A 19,863-nucleotide genomic window follows, 5' to 3' on the forward strand; every position below is an offset into this window, starting at 1 on the left:
TCTGATAGTCAATTCTCTCCTCGGTAATTGTAAAATCAGAATCAGAATATTCAGTTTCCACTTCGGATTCATCACTGATTTCCTGTAGCCACTCGGAATTTTTTTTCTCAAAACTGGCATCACTGCAACGTATTCTTTCATTCCTTGAGCCTCTAGTTGATTTACGAACACATCCCGAAGTACTAGCCATCATGGAGTCTTCTAAAACGCAATAGAGGACACATCACAAAAGTAAGAAGCAGTAGAAAAAATAAATCACACATAATAGATTTCATACCTAATTCAACACACCCGGTCTGACAGACCTGTAGGGTTTACGAAATTACAGCTTAGCTGACTGTTAGAGGCCGTAAGCTGAACTACAGTGCCTTTGGTACGTGTATGTTTTAACAATGTGAAGGTACTGTGGAGGGGAAAGTGGGAAACAGATCAGTGTTGCCACAGTACACATTTAAAAAACACTGACAGTCTCGCACACCGATGTGTCGGTTTCAGTGTTAAATTGTATCCAGCTGCATACCATCTGTGGGGACTACATGGTCCAAGAATTCTGTGTACTTACGTTAGAACTACTTAGTTAGGTTGATGGTAACTGCCTGAGCCTTGAAAACCCTAAGGAACTGATCCAGTACTGCACAGTGCCCCTCCCATATCCTTTTCATGATGAGCACGTCATCGACATACAATGTCACTCTGTATCTTAGTATATCCGGGACTGCAAATTCCAGCTGCCTAATGAAGGTAGTTGACGACACACTTAGTCCAAACTGCAGTTTCCTAAAGCGGTAGCATCGCCCGAAACATAAAAATCTGTGTACTGTCGACACGCAGTGTGCGGTTCAATCAACCATTGACTAATGTACAGATCCATTGTTGTTAACACACACGCGCCATGAAATTCGTCTAATCAAATGGTTCAAATGGCTCTGAGCACTATGGGACTTAACTGCTGTGGTCATCAGTCCCCTAGAACTTAGAACTACTTCAACCTAACTAACTTAAGAACATCACACACATCCATGCCCGAGGCAGGATTCGAACCTGCGACTGTAGCAGTCGCGTGGTTCCAGACTGTAGCGCCTAGAACCGCTCGGCCACTCCGGCCGGAAATTTGTCTAATGTTTCTGTCTTAATGGTCATCTTGATATGTAGTGAATCTAATACCAACGGAACAGACCGGTCCTTTTTAAAGGCACGCAGTACGGGTTAGTTATTTGAGATGACTGCTTCTTCAATGGCACCCTCTTGTAGCATGTCCGGTATCCTCTTCTCCACCTTCTCCTTATACAATAGTGCAACACTACGTTAATAGCAGCGCAAAAGCGACTGTGTAGGAGCATCTACATCTACATGGATAGTCTGCAAATCACACTTAAGTGCCTGGCAGAGGGTTAATGATCTTCACAGTAATTCTCTATTGTTCCAATCTCTAAACAAAACACGAATACCTATATCTTTCCAAGCGAGCTCTGATTTCCCGTATTTTATCATGATGATCGTTTCTTCCTATACAGGCCGGCATCAACAAAATATTTTCGCGTTCGGAGGAGAAAGTTGGTGATAGAAATTTCGTGAGGAGATTCCGCCACAACGAAAAACGCCTTTGTTTTAATGATGTCCACCCCAAATCCTGTACCATTTCAGTGACACTCTCTCCCCTATTTCTCGATAATACAAACCCCGCTGCTTTTCTTTAAACTTTCTCAATGTCCTCCGCTAATCCGGTCTGTTAACGATTTCACACTGTGCAACAGTTCTCCAAAAGAGGACGACAAGCGAAATTTAGGCACTCTCTTTAGTAAATCTGTCCTGCCTCAAAACGCTGTCTTTGGTTTGCCTTCCCCACAACATTTTTTATGTGCTTTTTTTCCAATTTAAGTTGTGCGTAATTGTAAATTCTACGTATTTAGTTGAATTTATGGCCTTTAGACTTCACTATTCAGGGTCAACTGACAATTTCTGAGCTATGCAGATATCTTTCTTAAACCGTTTTGGAATTTGTTTTATCTCCTGATGACTTTACTTGACGGTAAACGACAACATTTGCAAACAACCTGAGACGGCTGCTCAGATTGTCTCCTAAATCGTTTATATAGACAAGGAACATCGGAGGGTCAGTAACACTATCTTGGAAAACGCCAGCAATCCCTTCTGTTTTGCTCAATGACTTTCCGTCAACTACGAACTGTGATCTCTCTCACAGCAAATCACGACCCCACTCACATAAGTGAGATGATATTCCACAAGCATGCAGTATGACTACAAGCCGCTTGTTAGGCACAGTGCAAAAAGCCTTTTGGGAAACTGGATATACGGAATCAATTTGAAGTCGCTCGTCAACAGCACTAAGCACTTCGTGTGAATAAAGATGTAGTTGTGTTTCACAAGAACTGTCGTTTCTAAACCCTTGTTGAGTGTTGTGTGTCAATAGAGTGTTCTCTTCGAGGTAATTCATAGTCTTCGAGCGCAGTATAAGTTCAAAAATCCTGATACATATCGACGTTAATAATATGGGCCTGTAATTTATTTAATGGATTACTCCTACAGCCTTTCTTGAATATTGGTGTGAATTGTGCAACTTCCCAGTCTCTGGGTACGGATCATTCGTCGAGCGAGCGGTATGTATGATTATTTAGTACGGAGCTATTGTATCAGCATACTCTGAGAGAAATCTAACTGGTATACAGCCTGAACCGGAAGACTTGCTCCTGTTTAGTGATTTAAGTTGTTTCACTACCCCGAGGATATCTACTTCTAAGTTGGCAACTGTTCTTGATTCGAATTCTGTAATACTTAATTCGGTTCTTTGGTGAAGGAATTTTGGAAGGGTGTGTTCAGTAACTTTTCTTTAGCAGCATTGTCATCGATAACATTTCGTTGGTATCCCGCAGAATAGGCATCGATTGTGTCTTGCAGTCAGCTTACTTTACATACTTCCAGAATTTTTTCGATTTTGTACCAGATTTCGAGATAAAGTTTCGTTGTGGAAACTTGTACAAGCATCTCGCACTGAAGTCAACAAAAAATTTCGAGCTTCTGTATAAGATCGCCAATCTTGGAGTTTTTCGTTCTGTTAAATTTGACACTTTTTTAAATTGTTTCTGCAACAGTGTTGTGACCCATTTTGTGTACCAAAGGAATCAGCTCCATCGTCTATTAATTTGTTTGATATAAATCTCTCCATTTTTTTTCTTTATTGTTATTTTGAAACCTGTGTACAGGCAGGCCAGCAGCAGCATACTACGCCGCTCTTGGGCCGCAGAGAAACACAAAAGATACAAATGAAGACATTGAGAGAAAAAAAAATGGTGGACATATAAACGGAGACAAACACTACTTAAAATACAGGGAGCCGTTCACGGGTGTAGAGTCCAAGATAAAATTTGTTCAGACACTTCGACACAGACATAGACGAAAATTGTCACACGTGAACTTAGGTGCACAAAACGAAGAGCACTGAACCACTTAAGCACAAAACGACAGCGCACACACAACACGAGGCGTTGATCTCCGGCGCGCGAATGTTCACTAACCATGTACGAGTCTGGGGACCTGCCAAGAGATGAGGAGGGGGGAGGGGTGGGAGAGGGAGAAGGGAGAGCAGATGCCACGGGCAGGGGAGATAGGGGGAAGGGAGGAAGGGGGAGGGGCAGCCCGGGGGAAGAGGGGTGGAGGGAGGGGACGGGAGAAAAGCAAAGAGAAGGGAGGGAGGGTGCCTAAAGGAAAGGACACAGGAAGTGGGGGGGAGGATCAAAGTTGATAGGAGGGGTAGATGGAGGGGAGGAGGACATCATCAGGGAGGGGGAGCTGGCGGAAGCCACCTTGGGAGAGGGTAAGGAGGGTGGAGAGATGGAGACAGGGTGGGACGTGGGAATACAGGTGCGGCAGCGGGCGGGGGTGGGAGAGGATGGGTGAGATAATCGGATGAGGAGGATCGAGTTTGCAGGAGGTGTACAGGATCCGTATCCTTTCAAGGAAAAGGAGGAGTTGGGGGAAGGGGATGAGATCGTACAGGCTCTGCGTGGGGGAGGGGAGACGGATGTGATAGGCTAGGCGGAGAGCATGGCATTCAAGGATTTGGAGGGATTTATAAAAGGTAGGGGGGGGGGGCAGAGATCCAGGCCGGATGAGGGATTTATAGGTGTGGAGGATGGTGGAGGGGTCCAGACCCCACGTACGGCCGGATCTCTCCATTGTCGTCGATACTATTTCTTTCAATTCAAACCAGATCTGGTCCACACTTACTGGCAAAATGTCAATTTGTAATGAGTGGAGATCGTCTCTCAGGAAGGCGCCAAGTGAATTTATATTCTGCCTTTTTGAATAGGTATATTTTTCGTTTAGGTTTGGAGGATGTTGGAGCCCAAACCACGTAAGAAACAGATTGCCCGATCATTTGGTCTAGTAGGCAACCCTTGTGAGGGAACGGCTACCAGGCGGCAACAGCGTCGCACCCTTATTTGTGGCACCAACCACTAGATGGCACTCTGTTCTGTGAAATATGTGGCAACATCGTCCGAACGCATGCAGCTTTCCACCATTTGGCGTCTGTGAAGTACAGCTGTTTCTGACATACCGGTAGTAGTTGATCGAGTCGTCGTGCCGAGGGTCTGCGAGTATATCAGTTGTGGAAGGAGTACAGACAAATCCTGAACTAAAAATGTTCAGATTTCCTGTCAAAGATAAAGAAAGGTTACGGGAGTGGATTTTAAATTCAGGTAAATCAATAAATTAGTTAAGGGTAAGAATTAATAAAGAGCCCTAAGCCTTCGATCCTATCTAAATTTGTCGATCTTATATTCCGATATAACGTGGCAACCCTTCCTGTACAAGAATCATATCATACAATTTTTAAATGAAATTGTTGCTGCGATTTGGACTTTTTCAAACTGTTTGTTCACTTCACTATCGTAATTTTGGCTGTAGAGGCATTTTTGTGTGCAATGTGAAAACTGAAACCAATATAAGATATGGATAACAAAATGAAAAGCATAGTGTGGTAACATTTGGTAAACAATTTAAGAAGCATTACCTTACAAGACCTTTCCCTTGGTACTTGAAAATGGCTGTAGAGCTGAAATCGCAACAGTGAAATAAATGAATAACAGGCGTCATCTAACTGCTAGGTCATCGGTCCCTCTAAATCTTGGTATATATTAAAGCGAACGAAGTGAACGAGTGTAAAACCTCGTTTACACTGCTGCAAACGAGAATTCATAGATAATTCGCCAATGTTCACTGCCATTCGTTTATACTTGTGAACAAGCGTTTGTACTGGAATGAAGAGAGGAGAATAGAAGAGAACGAGCATAACATGCAAACTATAGACGCTGCCTATTTTAATTTTTTTTTCACACAACTTTCACTCGAAAACAACACTACTTATAGTAACAGGTCTGCGCGAGTGCGGATATCCCCAGTAATAACTGTGTTGCAGATAAAAGCGTACGTCTGTAGCGAATATTTGCGGGTTATCTTGAAACTGTACAAAGTAAATTTTCAACATAATTATGGTTTGCCGTCTGCGGCTCTTCAAAGTTGACACCACCAAAATATGCTCGAAAAACACGCTTTCACTTGTACATTACCGCGCTTGCATCCCCCTTTCAACAACAGTCCAAAATTCATCGTTTTGAGCCTCTCTTCATTTACGATAAGTTACATGCAAAGTAAAAGAATTTAAATTTGAAATGACTGTCACTGAAATGTGTCCAGCATTAATTCGCATCATAGCCGAGTGCGGATTTTGAAAACTTTCTCTTGTTAACCTTCACGTGGAGATCTTTTTACCACCATAATCCGTATCACAAGAGCTGTATAGCTAAGAGGAAATAGACCGCATGGAAGGCGAGTGTAAAACCTATGTGGCTGCAACACAGTCTGCATTTAAACAGTAACTCGCGAGAAATGTTTGTGTGTTACATTTCATTTTTTTCATTTCGCATATTATTGTGAGGAATAAACTTGGTTTGTAGCATTACAGGAGCTAATCTACATTCTTAGATTGAAAACTCGGGAAAAATCATAGCCGATCATGAGCTACAGTCAGCAGTGTGACGAACGCAAATCAGCGTCATTCATGTCACCGAAGATACAGTGTTGCCAATTCCGCGACATGGACAGGTCAGTTAGCATTGTAGCGTCGCCTGCGACATCTGTTGACCGACGGGAAAACTATTTTTACGGTTGCCTGTTTCGCCGTAAGGACGGTCAATCTGTTTCTTACGTGATCTGGGGTTGGAGTTACAACATTCACTCTCGCTACCAAAACCCTGCGTTCACTAACCCCTGTACCCGTTTTGACAATCGTTACTGTTGCTAAGAGGTCAAGTGTGTTCTGATAACCGTTTACTACTCGAGTGGGCTCATGAACTAACTGAAATGGCTCTGAGCACTATGGGACTTAACATCTGAGGTCATCAGTCCACTAGATTCCTAGATTCAAAATGGTTCAAATGGCTCTGAGCACTATGGGACTCAACTGCTGAGGTCATTAGTCCCCTAGAACTAGTTAAACCTAACTAACCTAAGGACACCACAAACATCCATGCCCGAGGCAGGATTCGAACCTGCGACCGTAGCGGTCTTGCAGTTCCAGACTGCAGCGCCTTTAACCGCACGGCCACTTTGGCCCGCAGTCCCCTAGAACTTAGAACTTCTTAAACCTAAATAACCTAAGGACATCATACACACATCCATGTCCGAGGCAAGATTCGAACCTGCGACCGTAGCAGTCTTGCGGTTCCGGACTTATGAACCTAGAACCGCTCGGCCACAGCGGCCGGCCATGAACTAACTGCTCGAAATGATTTTCAGAGAATGCGGTTAGCACAATTTCGGACGATGTTTTATGCCTACATCCGGATTTAAACAACCATTTTCGCCAAAGTATCGAGAAAGAACAACAGACTCGATCCTGACTGGGAATCGTCACAAGTATAAAATGACAAACAATAAAGAAAAGACCCGCCTCTTCACGGGGAGAGATCAGAACGAAACAATTCTACAATGCCAACAGGTTTGCCGAATATACCAAGTCCATCCGCAAGAGATCGACCAGCTAGAAGAGGCGTCTGGCCGTGGCTGCCGGGGTGGCAGCTCTGTAGACTTCCAAGCGGCGCTCGAACTGTCCTTTGCCGGCAGTGAGCCGCCCTATAAAGCCCGTTTGGTGGTTGAATCTGCCGGATCTACTTTCGATCACGTGTCTGTCCTATCAAAGTAGTTCCTGGGCTAGATGCGACTTCTGGTGAAGGCGTAGTGCCGGCTCCGCTGATAAATATTTGTGAGACAACGCAGACGACGTAGGTTTTCCTGGTGAATGTACGGCCTGTGCTGCAGGCATGCCGTGTTGGTTGGACGTGAAGTGGGACGCCGATGCAGTAGGCGCTACGATGTATGAAGTGGGCGGCCACAGCAAGTAGTGTCCAAGTGCAGACAGGAAAATCAGAACAACTAGGTATCTAGAAGTTCATGGCATATTTAGAATCCCACAACAGACTTTGGAAAAAAAAAGAAACACAGAATTTGAAGTACCGTCGTACACATGAGAAAAATGGGCGGAAGGTGCGGTGAATTTTCGATGCCCTACAACTGCTGGTCTGGAGGTGTTCTAAAGCCAAAATGGCTGGTTGGGACAACATCCCACCTGCCCTAACACGAGGATCTGGTATGTTTCGACTTGTCTCTGTATATTCAAACAAATAAGACATCATGTGATTCTCAGAAGTCACGGAACTTTCCGTACATACCTGGCCAAATCCAAATGGCTCTGAGCACTATGGCACTTAACTGCTGAGGTCATCAGTCCCCTAGAACTTATAACTTCTTAAACCTAACTAACCTAAGGACAACACACACATCCATGCCCGAGGCAGGATTCGAACCTGCGACTGTAGCGGTCGAGCGGCTCCAGACTGTAGCGCCTAGAACCGCTCGGCCACAACGGCCGGCCATACCTTGCCCCTGTCTTGTTCGAACCAGTCTGTTGAGGCTCCTACGTCCCGCACAAAGGATGTCTTGTGAGTATCTGACGTCATGGAACTTCCTATGAAAGCAGCATCCTGATTGGTTATCACTGAATTTACCCGCCAAATTGCTGCTGCCGACGTGGGAGCACTGTCCGACGCTTTCTGCAGATGGAGAAATTACTAGAATTTAAGCGGAAAACTATTTATCGCAGATCGAAAAAACAATCAGCAGAAGTATTGCAGTGACAGTTAAACCCTGTAGATGTGGTCTACAGATCACAGAATACGGAAATACCACCATAAACAGTTCCTCAATTACCCTGCTCTGCTACTATCATGGAAAGCCTGAATTTTTTAGCGTGAAACCAACCTCCAACCAAGCTATATCAGCTACAAACGATTGTGCCACCTTACCATATCTATGTGATCAACACAATTCGTATCCTGCACCACACAAAATCATCATTTCCGCATCCTGCATACAGCTATCCACCACCAGACACTCGGACTAGATATTTCCCACACTGTCGATGGGCCATCCAACGCAACTAACGCTCATGAGTCAACTGCTTCTACACACACTGTCCTGAGTGGTGACCTGACCACGATCAATAGTCACTCTTCAAACTGGTGTACAAAGGCTGGGCTGGGTCCCGGCTGGGCTGGTTCCCGCTGGCAAAAAGGCGTCCACTGATGGTACTGTTTCCGATGTGGACTACTTGTTGTGGTTTCTGCAACGAGTAGCGATCATATCCAGACTTTGGAATTTCGATAACATACATATTTTCAAATGATTTGCCAGAATACCATATTTACGCGGTAATTTTCCATATCAGCCATATAGCAGTATGCAGTATGCTAAGCCCACTCAGCGTTTCAGAACAGTGGTGAAGACCGCAGCAGCAATAGGACTCAGAAATTTTTCTGTCTCCGACAGTACCTTGAAACAAGCAGGTAAAACTCGGAAAATGGTGAGAGTCCTGTTTCGAGTTACAGAGATATTTATTTCGACTTCCAAACTTCGCCGTTTTGGAGTGTGAAATCGGATATTGCAGCTGATATCGGCTTCAAGATCCCATAAAAGCGCGCCAAGTTTCTCAGGAATGAAGACTGAGAGGTTTCACAAGTGTGCTGCGATGATTTTAGAATCTTTGTTCAGGTGTGGCGGTATATCTAGCAAAACTGAATCAAACTATTGTGCAGCGATCTTTTTTAAAAGTATATTTAGAGACAATTTCAAGCGGATTTAATAAATCATGAGGCAGTTCGTGCTCAGGGACAAGGGAAGGATGTGATATTTCCTACAAAGGCTCGCAAAGTGTCTCAGGGAGGAAATATGGGTAGTTTCACATGTGTGCCGCGATCTTTTTAGAGGCAGTGTTCAAGTGTGGCGGTATTCCTCGGAATAAAATGTGGAATTACATCGCAAATTGTTTAAATATTCTTGCGGCATCTGCAAAGCTCTTTCAGTCTCTCTCTCTCTCTCTTTCTCTCTCTCTCTCTCTCTCTCTCTCTCTCTCTCTTTATGCCGCCGTACGTTTAGCTCCTGTTACATTTTCAAGATATGTATGTGACAATATTCTACACATTCATGCCTGCTCATTGCCAGCATTTCCTCAGTTGTACACATGAATGCTTCCGCCAGAGTGGTTGAACGTTTTTCCTCTTGTTCTTTCGTAGACTGTCTGGACTTTTGTCAAATGATCTACAGTTACAGCACACACAAGTATCAGTCTGAGTTGCGAAGTGTAAATTAGCCCCCTCCTGCTGCATTTTGATTTTCCATGGAGGGTATTCATCTTCTTAATACATTCACCAAACATCATTGCCTTCCAAGCACCATGCAAGTGGCTATGGACGCAGTCCTCAGCTGCATGATTACAGCTAATATACCCATTAAACTCCTTCCTCTCCACCACAGACATCTCATATGTTGAACACCCAGTACAGAGTAAAGTATTACTTCTGTCAGTCCAGAAGTTAGACACAAACTGTGCGTATTTCCCCTGCCATTTTTTTCCCCAGACGCCATCTTAGGTTACGTCGTAGGCGAGTAAGGGGAGGGGATAGGGTCGACAGTACCCTCTGGTGATGGTGTTATGAAATAGGTCAGTTGGCCTCTGGACCTCAATGTGAACACACTGGATCGAACTACTGTCTAGTGCTCGATCACTAACAACTCAGGTTGTTTAAATAAACAATATGCCACACTGCATATAAAATAATGCCTTACATCCATCCTGTCTGGCAGCCCATCACAGACTGAGTTCTTTTCCCGCCAAGTTCCATTTGGGGGAGGGGAGTCAGGGGGTTGGAGTTAGTTTAGTGGAGGGTGCCATTTGACGTATTTTCCTGCCAAAATTTGAACTTCCCATCAAGACATCAGTGTGGCATTGCCATATCTCACACCCCTGTCTTGGATCCACCATCTTAAATAAATTTGGCAACAATGCAGAGTGACACTGCACCCCTGTTGTCCTACAACTTATATAAATATATGTACTTGGTAAAAATGCCGAAAAGTCACTGTGGTGAAACGTATAACAATGAAAAGATAAATGACAAAAATGCAGCTAAAGCAGGAGGTATGGCTACTCTACAAGACAGTCCTTACATTTAATTCTATAGAAAGCCAGTTGTGTGGGTGGTTATGTTATGGTCTTCACACAGTCTGAACTGAAGGCCTACATGGTTTGGCATATCGAACGTTGGAGCGATACCAGCCTTCTTTATCGATTTACCAACTTTCACAGATACCTGGCTCGCTTTCACTCGACAATTTCAGTTTTTTTTATGACCATAAGCGCATTATGTACAAGGTTTTTGGCGATAAAACACAACCACCCATAAACAGGGGAGCTTGAAAGACTTAAGTTAGGCCGGCCGGAATGGTCGTGCGGTTCTAGGCGCTACAGTCTGGAACCGAGCGACCGCTACGGTCGCAGGTTCGAATCCTGCCTCGGGCATGGATGTGTGTGATGTCCTTAGGTTAGTTAGGTTTAATTAGTTCTAAGTTCTAGGCGACTGATGACCTCAGAAGTTAAGTCGCATAGTGCTCAGAGCCATTTGAACCATTTGACTTGAAACGTCCCCTTATGAAAAATTATACATGACTGTGTTTAAACTGACACACAACATTTTTTAGCGCAACGCAATCTGACTTTCAATAATCCCTACAAAAGAATGGCCCTGACTAACATTAACCTATATGTTTCACAAATCACTTACCTCACAAAAATCCTCGTTACTCGAACTACTGCAATACAGCGAGCGCCACTACTGCCAGCTAAATAAAAGATTCAAACTATAGAAGGCACTAACTACTGATAGGCATAGTTAGCAAATGAAAGAGTTTGATAGAGAACAAATGATGTATTTACCTTAATAGCCATAATATATATAGCAGTTCATGACATCCAGTCCTACAAATTACAAAACTCCGCCATCTCTCTCCCCACATTCACCACTGCTGGCGCTCACCTCCAACTGCGCAACGCTACGCGCTGTTAACATCCAGCTGTCCAACACTACAATGGCAGACAACAATGCAAACTAGCCACAGACTGCACACAGCACAGCCAGTGATTTTCATACAAAGCGCTACGTGGCGTTACCAATAAGAAAACCTAAACAGCCTACTTACAGACTTAAGTTACGAACTGACGCATTTACTGCAGATAAACCTTCAGAAATTTTCCTTCTCATTTCAGAATAAGGTAGATAATCGCAATAATACATATTTCACCTTCAACCACAAAGCAGCAATGAGCTTAGTGGCGTGCACAACTGCAGTTTTGGGCCAAGGAAAATGCAATGTTGCTGACAAACGATATATAGTCAAGATGTTAAATAAGGTCGGCAGGCATAAGTTATCTCAGGAGCATACTCATGTACCAGCTGAATCAGTAATATAGACGCCTTACACTCCAACTAGAGATCAATTGTTAGTGTGTAATATTAACAAAAACCTGGAGAACAATCAAGCCCTGAACACATGTGCAGATAAAGGTCAAGCCTGTGTTGTTATCTTGGAGCTTAGATACGCATAGAAGGCTAATTAGTTTATTAGTAGTAATAACAAAGAAGTTTCTCGCTTCGATTTAATTTCGAATTTATTAAGTGAAATCAAAACTGCATTGAACAACGTACAAAAATATGTGATTCCCTTCCCTAAAAAAAAAGCAGTTGTTACTAGTGGAGCCAGAAACTCCAATATTTAAGCCAGAGTTTGCTCAGATAACTGTCTCGCAGTAACATTCAGCTATATCGTGGAATGCATTATCATTGTGCAGCTTATTGTGGGATTAAAAATCGAAATGTGCTCGTTGCTTTCTTAAACGATACTCGTACTATTAATAACACGAACATGGCGAGCTTATACGTCACCAATACGTACACTAAGATCTCTACTACAGAAGTGTTCCCCATCTTCGAGAATAACTGAAAACACTTCAATAGTCTTGCTACAAAGATCATTAATGAATTCATTATGCTCACGCGACTGCTTGTTGATTACAACTACTTTAGATTTCGCGATGTTGTCTACAGACACCGTGACGCTCTTGACATGGCTTCGTCACTAGCGAGCGTGGTTGCTAACGTTTTCATCACACACACCGAATCCCAATTTCTGAAACCAGCCCAACCAAACACGATATTGCATGTTGTCGGCGTTACATGGACGAAGTTTTCAAACTTTATAGTGTCAGGAAGAAACTAGCTATCCAGTTCCAACAAGATGTGAATGGTGCGCACTATCAAATAAAATTGATATTGGAGCACCATGCCAACTTATCACTACCTTACATAAATTTTCGTACCTCCATAGAGGACGGCAGTATTATGTATGATATCTATAGGAATGATCACTATTTATCTCCATTTGTAGAAGCATTACTCATAATTCATCTAAACAATAATACAAGTATAAGATAGCCGCATTATGCTCTATGGGGCATCAGTTACATGATGTACCTCTGAGCATACAGAATCATAACAAAGAACTTCAAACCATTAAATATATTGCCTACAATAAGGCTATACAACAAAAGTCGTTGACTCTCTCGGCCGACAGATTTGTCAGAGGAAGCACACCCATATTAACCATGATATTACCCGTACATCCGTTAATATCGACAGTAGTAGTAAGATGTATCACTAAGTTCCATACCTAGCCCGCGAGAAGGTGCGCTATAAGCATTTCTCCCACACAAAAATTCATTTCGATAATTGTGTATGTTATTAACACGATAGCGCGGCGAGCGTCTCAGTACCTTTCTAAGCATTCATCCCCTCCCAGTGCACCACACTTTCGCGTCGCTCAGTGTGCTTGTGACCTCGCAGTGAATCGGTTGTGCCACCGCGCCTAAAGTGCGGTATTTTGCTCGTCGCGCTCCTATCCGTGCAAATATTTTTTTCTTGTTTTGTAGATGTTTATTTCTTGCTTTATTACGTTTTAACAAGCCGAAGGTAATTTTATTTTTAGTAATTATGTTCTTCATTATATACAGCTTACAATAATCAGTATGGATAACCGACAAACAAAACAAGTAGCATGGCTGGAAGACCCTGATTTGGACGGAGAATGTATACTGGATCCGGATGATAAGCACGACAATCGTGTAGGCAACCCTGAAAGCAACTGCTCCGATATTGACAGTCCCCTTCAGACAGATACGGAACAATCTTCGGATGAAGCTGCACATGAAGAGACACACAAACCAAGAGGCAGGATAGCATTTTATACTCGAAAAGATGGGTCTACAAAACGGCTTATACACAAAACCATAAGTAATGGACGTACTAGGACTTGGAATATAGTAATTCATCTGCCAGAGGTGAAACAAGCAGCTAAGAATTCAATAAAATCCCTTAAAATATGTTTCTATGTTTTTGGATGATGGAATGATTGATAAAATAGTTACATACACAAATATATATATACCACAAAATTACAAGAAGAACGGCTTTGTAAACTGACAGAAGTGGTTGAAATAAAGGCATTCATTGGATTGTTGTCCATGGCTGGTTTGAAGAAAACAAATCATTTGAGTGTGAAAGAAATGTTAACTGATGATGGTTCAGCCTGTGATTTTTTCACAGCAACAATGCCCATAAGGCGCTTCTTATTTTTGTTACTAGTGTTACGTTTTGATAATATCAATACTCGGGAGACAGTAAAGCAAGTTGATAACCTAGCGCCTATCAATCTGAGGTCTTTGTTAGACACTGTAACAACAATTATACGCCCAGAGAGTACTGTACTACTGATGAAATGTCGGAGTCATTCAGGGGCCGCTGTAAGTTTCGGGTATATATTTCAAATAAACCCGCGAAATACGGCATAAAAACCTACGCCCTGGTAGATGCGAAAATCTTTTATACGTGTAATTTGGAGGTATAGGCAGGAAAACAACCACCAGGACCTTATAATTTGAGGAACGCGGCTGCTGACGTTGTCAAGAGGGTTGCTGCTCCTATATTGAACAGTGGTAGAAACATAACACTGGGCAATTATTTCACGTCCATTCCCCTATTTAAATAATTGGAAAATGTCTACAGAACAATAGCAGTCGGCACATTACGCAAAAACAGAAAAGAAATCCCTCCATTATTTTTGTCAACAAAGAACGATGCCGAGTACTATTTTTGGTTTCGGTGAAAACAATGTCATCGTATCTTACATACCAAGGAAAAAAACGAAGAAAATTGTTGTTACGTTGTCCTCACTCCACAACGACGATAATATCGATCAAAAGACAGGTATTGAAGCTATTCCAGAAATTGTTACATTTTATAACAATACTAAAGGAGGTGTGGACGTTATTGACCAACAGAAATTGGATTACTCTGTTGCACGAATTTCTTGAAGTTGGCCAATGAGACTGTTCTTCACTATTTTGATTATAACTGTGGCTCTAGAGATGGTGAAACCACTTGTTTCACGAAGAATAACACTGCAGAACATTTCATCGGATCTCAAGTTCCCAATGAAGCGCTTTGTAGTTGTTTCTAACATGGAAACAGAGACAGGAACCATTGGCTTTTGTGCGCCTTGTCCAAGAAGGAAGAATAGACGCTCTAAAAAAGCATGTACTTTGTGTCACAAATCACGCTCTGCACTCAGCGTGTGACATTCATGTGCAAGGGATGTTATGAAAGACACATTTCTCCAAATACTACGGAAGACTGATTAATTAAAATATATGCAATTTTTTATTTTTTATATATTGCATTCGTTATATGTGCTATAAGTGAATAACAAAGTTAAGAAGACTTTATTTATGACTAAGACTGCATTTTTTTGTTACTTATAGCTTAATAAGTACCTTGATTACGTAGATAAGTGCCTTTCATTTCATATAATGATTTTTACTATAGTATTGTATTTCCTCTTTCTAAAAAGTAAGATTTAAATAGCGTGAGCATTTTGCTCCCGCGCCCCAAACCGCGTAACTTTCTAAGGCGCGCCTTCTCACGGGCTATCTGTTCAAATGGCTCTGAGCAGTATGGGACTTAACAGTTGAGGTTATCAGTCCCCTAGAACTTAGAACTACTTAAACCTAACTAATTTAAGGACATCACACCCATCCATGCCCGAGGCAGGATTCGAACCTGCGCCGTAGCGGTCGCGCGGTTCCAGACTGAAGCTCCTAGAACCGCTCGGCCACACCGACCGGCTTATATCTGTGAAACGTGGGTAAATGGCTAAGGAAGGCTGTCATCCCACCAGCCTTCCGTATGTCAAACCAAGTAAGCCTTTAGTTCAGACTGTATAGAACACGTATAGAAAGGCCTTACACACTGACGGGTATCTATAAAATTATGTGTGAGGACTTTTTTTGCCTACACATAGGCCAACGAGAGAGGACGTTTTTAAGGAACATCAGGATGTAACTGCCTTAACCAGCCGTCTGGAAGCCTGTAAACATTCAGCCCCTGAAATAAACATCTATTCGTTTCTCCACCTCGTTGGTTCCTGCGTCAGTTGCTTCTGCCGTTGCGAGCAGCTATCTTCCTGTCTGGCAACACTATAATCGGCGACTGTATTAATGGGCTCTGGGAGCGCAACCCACAAAGAATGTTGCGTTGTCAACTCGGCTGAAAATGCGAAGACAGCAACTACGTTATGTTCCTGCACCTTGGCAACGTCGGAGTCCGGCTCGCCTGAATCTGCCTTACATCTGAAGAAGGAGTACACTTTAGAAATAAGGTCCCTTGTCTGTTTGTGAATTCCGTTCCTGCGCCAACCTCTTCATCTCGGAGTAGGACTTGCAACTTATATCCCCAATTATTTGCTGGATGTATTCCAATCTCTGCCTTCTCTACAATTTTTACCCTCTACAGCTCCTTCCAGTACCACGGGAGATATTCCCTGCTGTCTTAACTGATGTCCTACCTTCCTGTCCCTCCTTCTTGTCAGTGGCTTCCGTATATTCCTTTCCTCACCGATTCTGCGGAGAACCGCCTCATTGCTTATCTTATCTGTCCCCCTAATTTTCAACATTCTGCTGTAGCACCACATTTCATATTCTTCGAGTCTCTTCATGTCCCCGCAATATCCTTTCTTTCTAGACTGCTAGTTCTGCAAGGTTCGCAGGAGAGCTTCTGCAAAGTTTGGAAGGTGGGAGACGAGGTGCAGAAGTAAAGGAGGACGGGGCGTGAGTCGTGCTTGGGTAGCTCAATTGGTGGAGCAGTTGCCAGCGAAAGGCAAAGGTCCCGAGTTCGAGTCTCGGTCCAGCACACAGTTTTAATCTGCCACGAAGTTTCATATCAGCGCACACTCCGCTGCAGAGTGAAAATCTCATTCAGGTGAAAATCAGATTGCTCACGCCATACTTACTGAGGGTTGGAGTGAGGAAGTCGATATGCATAACAGAATTAAGGAAGTGATTGATGCAGTCAAGGGTATATCAGAAGGGGAAAAGGAAGAGTTGTGTCGGTTGTTGTACCGCTACGATGACGTATTCTCGAGTCTACCTGGCAAAGTTACCGATTTCGAGTACTCTATAGCCTCGAGTACTCTGAAACCTCACGAACAAAAAAAGTGCAAACCGTATGTAATGCCTATAGCTGGTCTGGATCGATAAAAACGGTTGGATTGGGGTATAGTCGAACAATGTGGGAGAGATTACTGCAATCTTACCGTTATTGTTAAAATCGTGATAACTCGGTCAGAATTGTATTAGATGCGAGAAAAATAAATAAAGTGATTGTAAGGGAATTAGACCAGCCTGGCAATTTGGACGAACTGCTGCAGAATTTTAATAATATCTATTTAATTTCCAGAGTTGATCTGACCTCGGGATTTTGGCAGATCTCGTTGGCAGAGGAAAGCAGACGGTACACTTCATTCCTTTTTGAAGGGCGAAACTATCGGTTTAGGGTAGTACTGTTCGGACTTACAATATCTGTGGCAGTTTTTGTAGAGCGTTGAGTCATGTCCTGGGGGCGAATCTAATAAGCAAACTCGTGATATTCGTAGATGATTTATTGATCGCTACAGAAACGTGGAATGAGCATTGTGTAGTTTTGGAGGAGGTACTCATGACTCTGAGACGAGGTGGAATGACTTTGAAAGTCAAAAAATGTGAGTTTGTTGGAGCAGAAATTCAATTCCTGGGGCATATCCTTACTTCGGAAGGATTTTTGTGTACTCCTGAAAAATTAAAGGCCATTGCCGAATGTTATAGACCCAAAAACAGGAAACAGCTGAAGTCATACTTGAACTTGTGCGGTTTCTACAGAAAATTGTTGGGGGAGAGAGGAATGAATATTCCGAATATATGCAAATTGTTGAAGAAAAATGCAGCTTGGAGGTGGACCGATGAATGTGAAACGGAATCCCAGGCTGTAGAGGATAAATTGTGCAATAGTAAGATGTTGTGCTACCCAAATATGAATCTCCTTTTCTGTTTAGCGTCGGACAGTTCGGACCATGGAATAGGTCGTGAGCTATTTCAGGAAAAGCTAGTCGATGGAAAAATTGAACACCCTAATGTGGCATTCTCCAGCCGCATGCTAAATAAGCACGAACGAGGATACAGCATAGCGGAGAAGGAGATGCTCGCGATCGTGCACGGATTTAAGAAATACCGCATGTATTTAGAGGGCAGAAAAGTGACAGTGTTGTCGGAACACAGGGCGCTGAGTTATCTGCAGGACTGCAGGATACTGAACGACCTCTTAATGCGTTGGGCAATGTTCATGCAGCAATTCGAATACGAAATCCGCTACATCAAGGGTACGGAAAATTGTGTTGCCGATGCTCTGTCCAGATTACCAGTGGGGGCGGAAGACGATGGAAGGGAGGAAACGAACGAATTGAAGCTACTGTATATGAAGGGGGTAGCGGGGCAGAAAGAAATTCGTGCGGTGTGCAAAGATATGCGGCGAGCACAAAACGACGATCCTGAACTGAAACACATTAAGGTGAATTTCGACAGCAAGGGATACGAGAAAGTACCCAAATATTTTAAGATACACAAGGGAGTGTTATTCCGGCGGAAAGATGAAGAGACGGACAAATGGAGACTGTGTTTTCTCAATAGGTGTGTGGAACAGTTGATATACTACGTCCATTTAAGTCACGGACATTACGGGGCCGAAAAGTGTACTGAAATCATCGAGGAATACGCCCGCGTAAATGATCTGGCCAGACGGGTCCGCGCGCAGTTGGCGGCGTGCGACCATTGCCAACGGGTCAAATACTGGACGACCGCGCAACAGGGGGAAATCCAAAGCATTGTACCTACTAAAGTGGGCGAGTTACTGGCTGTGGACAATTTTGGCCCACTACCCACAGGACTCGGCGGCATCAAATACATCTTTGCTGTGGTGGACGTGTTCTCTAAGTTCATTAAACTGTATCCGATACGGAAAGCGAATATTAAAACTCTGATCTCCAAACTGAGGAACGATTTCTTCAAGAATATTGTAAAACCAGTAAGGCTGTTGTCTGACAACAGATCACAGTTTACTTCGAACGATTGGAACACATTCATGAACGACCAGGGTGTGCAACATATCCGTACACCTGTCTACTACCCAGCGATCAACATGTGTGAACGGTATATGTCGGAAGTAGGACATTATGCAGGACATATGCCAGCAAACGTCATTCCAATTGGGTGGAGTACGTGAGCGCGTTTGAGGATGTACTCAACAACGTAAAGAGTAAGGCGAGGGGTACTCACCTTTGGAAGTCACGACTGGGGTGAAACCAAAGTTCCTACTCACAGAAACGATAGAATTCCCGCCGCGAAGAGGTGAATCGGCTGCTGAAAGAGAGTAGGCAGTAACGGCCAGCGTGAAAAATTTAGCCTCTGAAAAGAAAAGCCAACAAGATGGGCGATACAAACCGATGAAGTGCAAAGTGGGGGACAAAGTGCTTGTACGCACCAAAGAGCCAAAAAATGGTCAAGTGGCCCTAAGCACTATGGGACTTAACATCTGAGGTCATCAGTCCCCTAGACTTAGAACAACTTAAATCTTACTAACCTAAGGACATCACACACATCCATGCCTGAGGCACGATTAGAACCTGCGACCACAGCAGCAGCGCGGTTCTGGACTGAAGCGCCTAGAACAACTCGGCCACACGGCCGGCGCACCAAAGAGCGTTCCAGCGAAATGGAAGGGAAGATTAAGAAATTATTCGAGTTATACTATGGACATTTGTTATGGCAGTTGCCCCCCCCCCCCCCCCCCCCGCACCAAAATGCATATCATTTAATTTACTCTGTCTCAGGAAAACCTTTGGGTCTAAGAAACGTGACAGAGTTGAGGCTGTATATAGAGAAAGGGGAGAAATGAAAAGCTTTTCTAATTTGTAATTAGTGGTAGTAATTTTGGAGGGATAATTTTATATGTTTTACTTAAGGATTTATTAATAATT

Source organism: Schistocerca serialis, chromosome 4 (genome assembly GCF_023864345.2).
Source record: "Schistocerca serialis cubense isolate TAMUIC-IGC-003099 chromosome 4, iqSchSeri2.2, whole genome shotgun sequence".
NCBI classification, from domain to species: Eukaryota; Metazoa; Arthropoda; class Insecta; order Orthoptera; family Acrididae; genus Schistocerca; species Schistocerca serialis.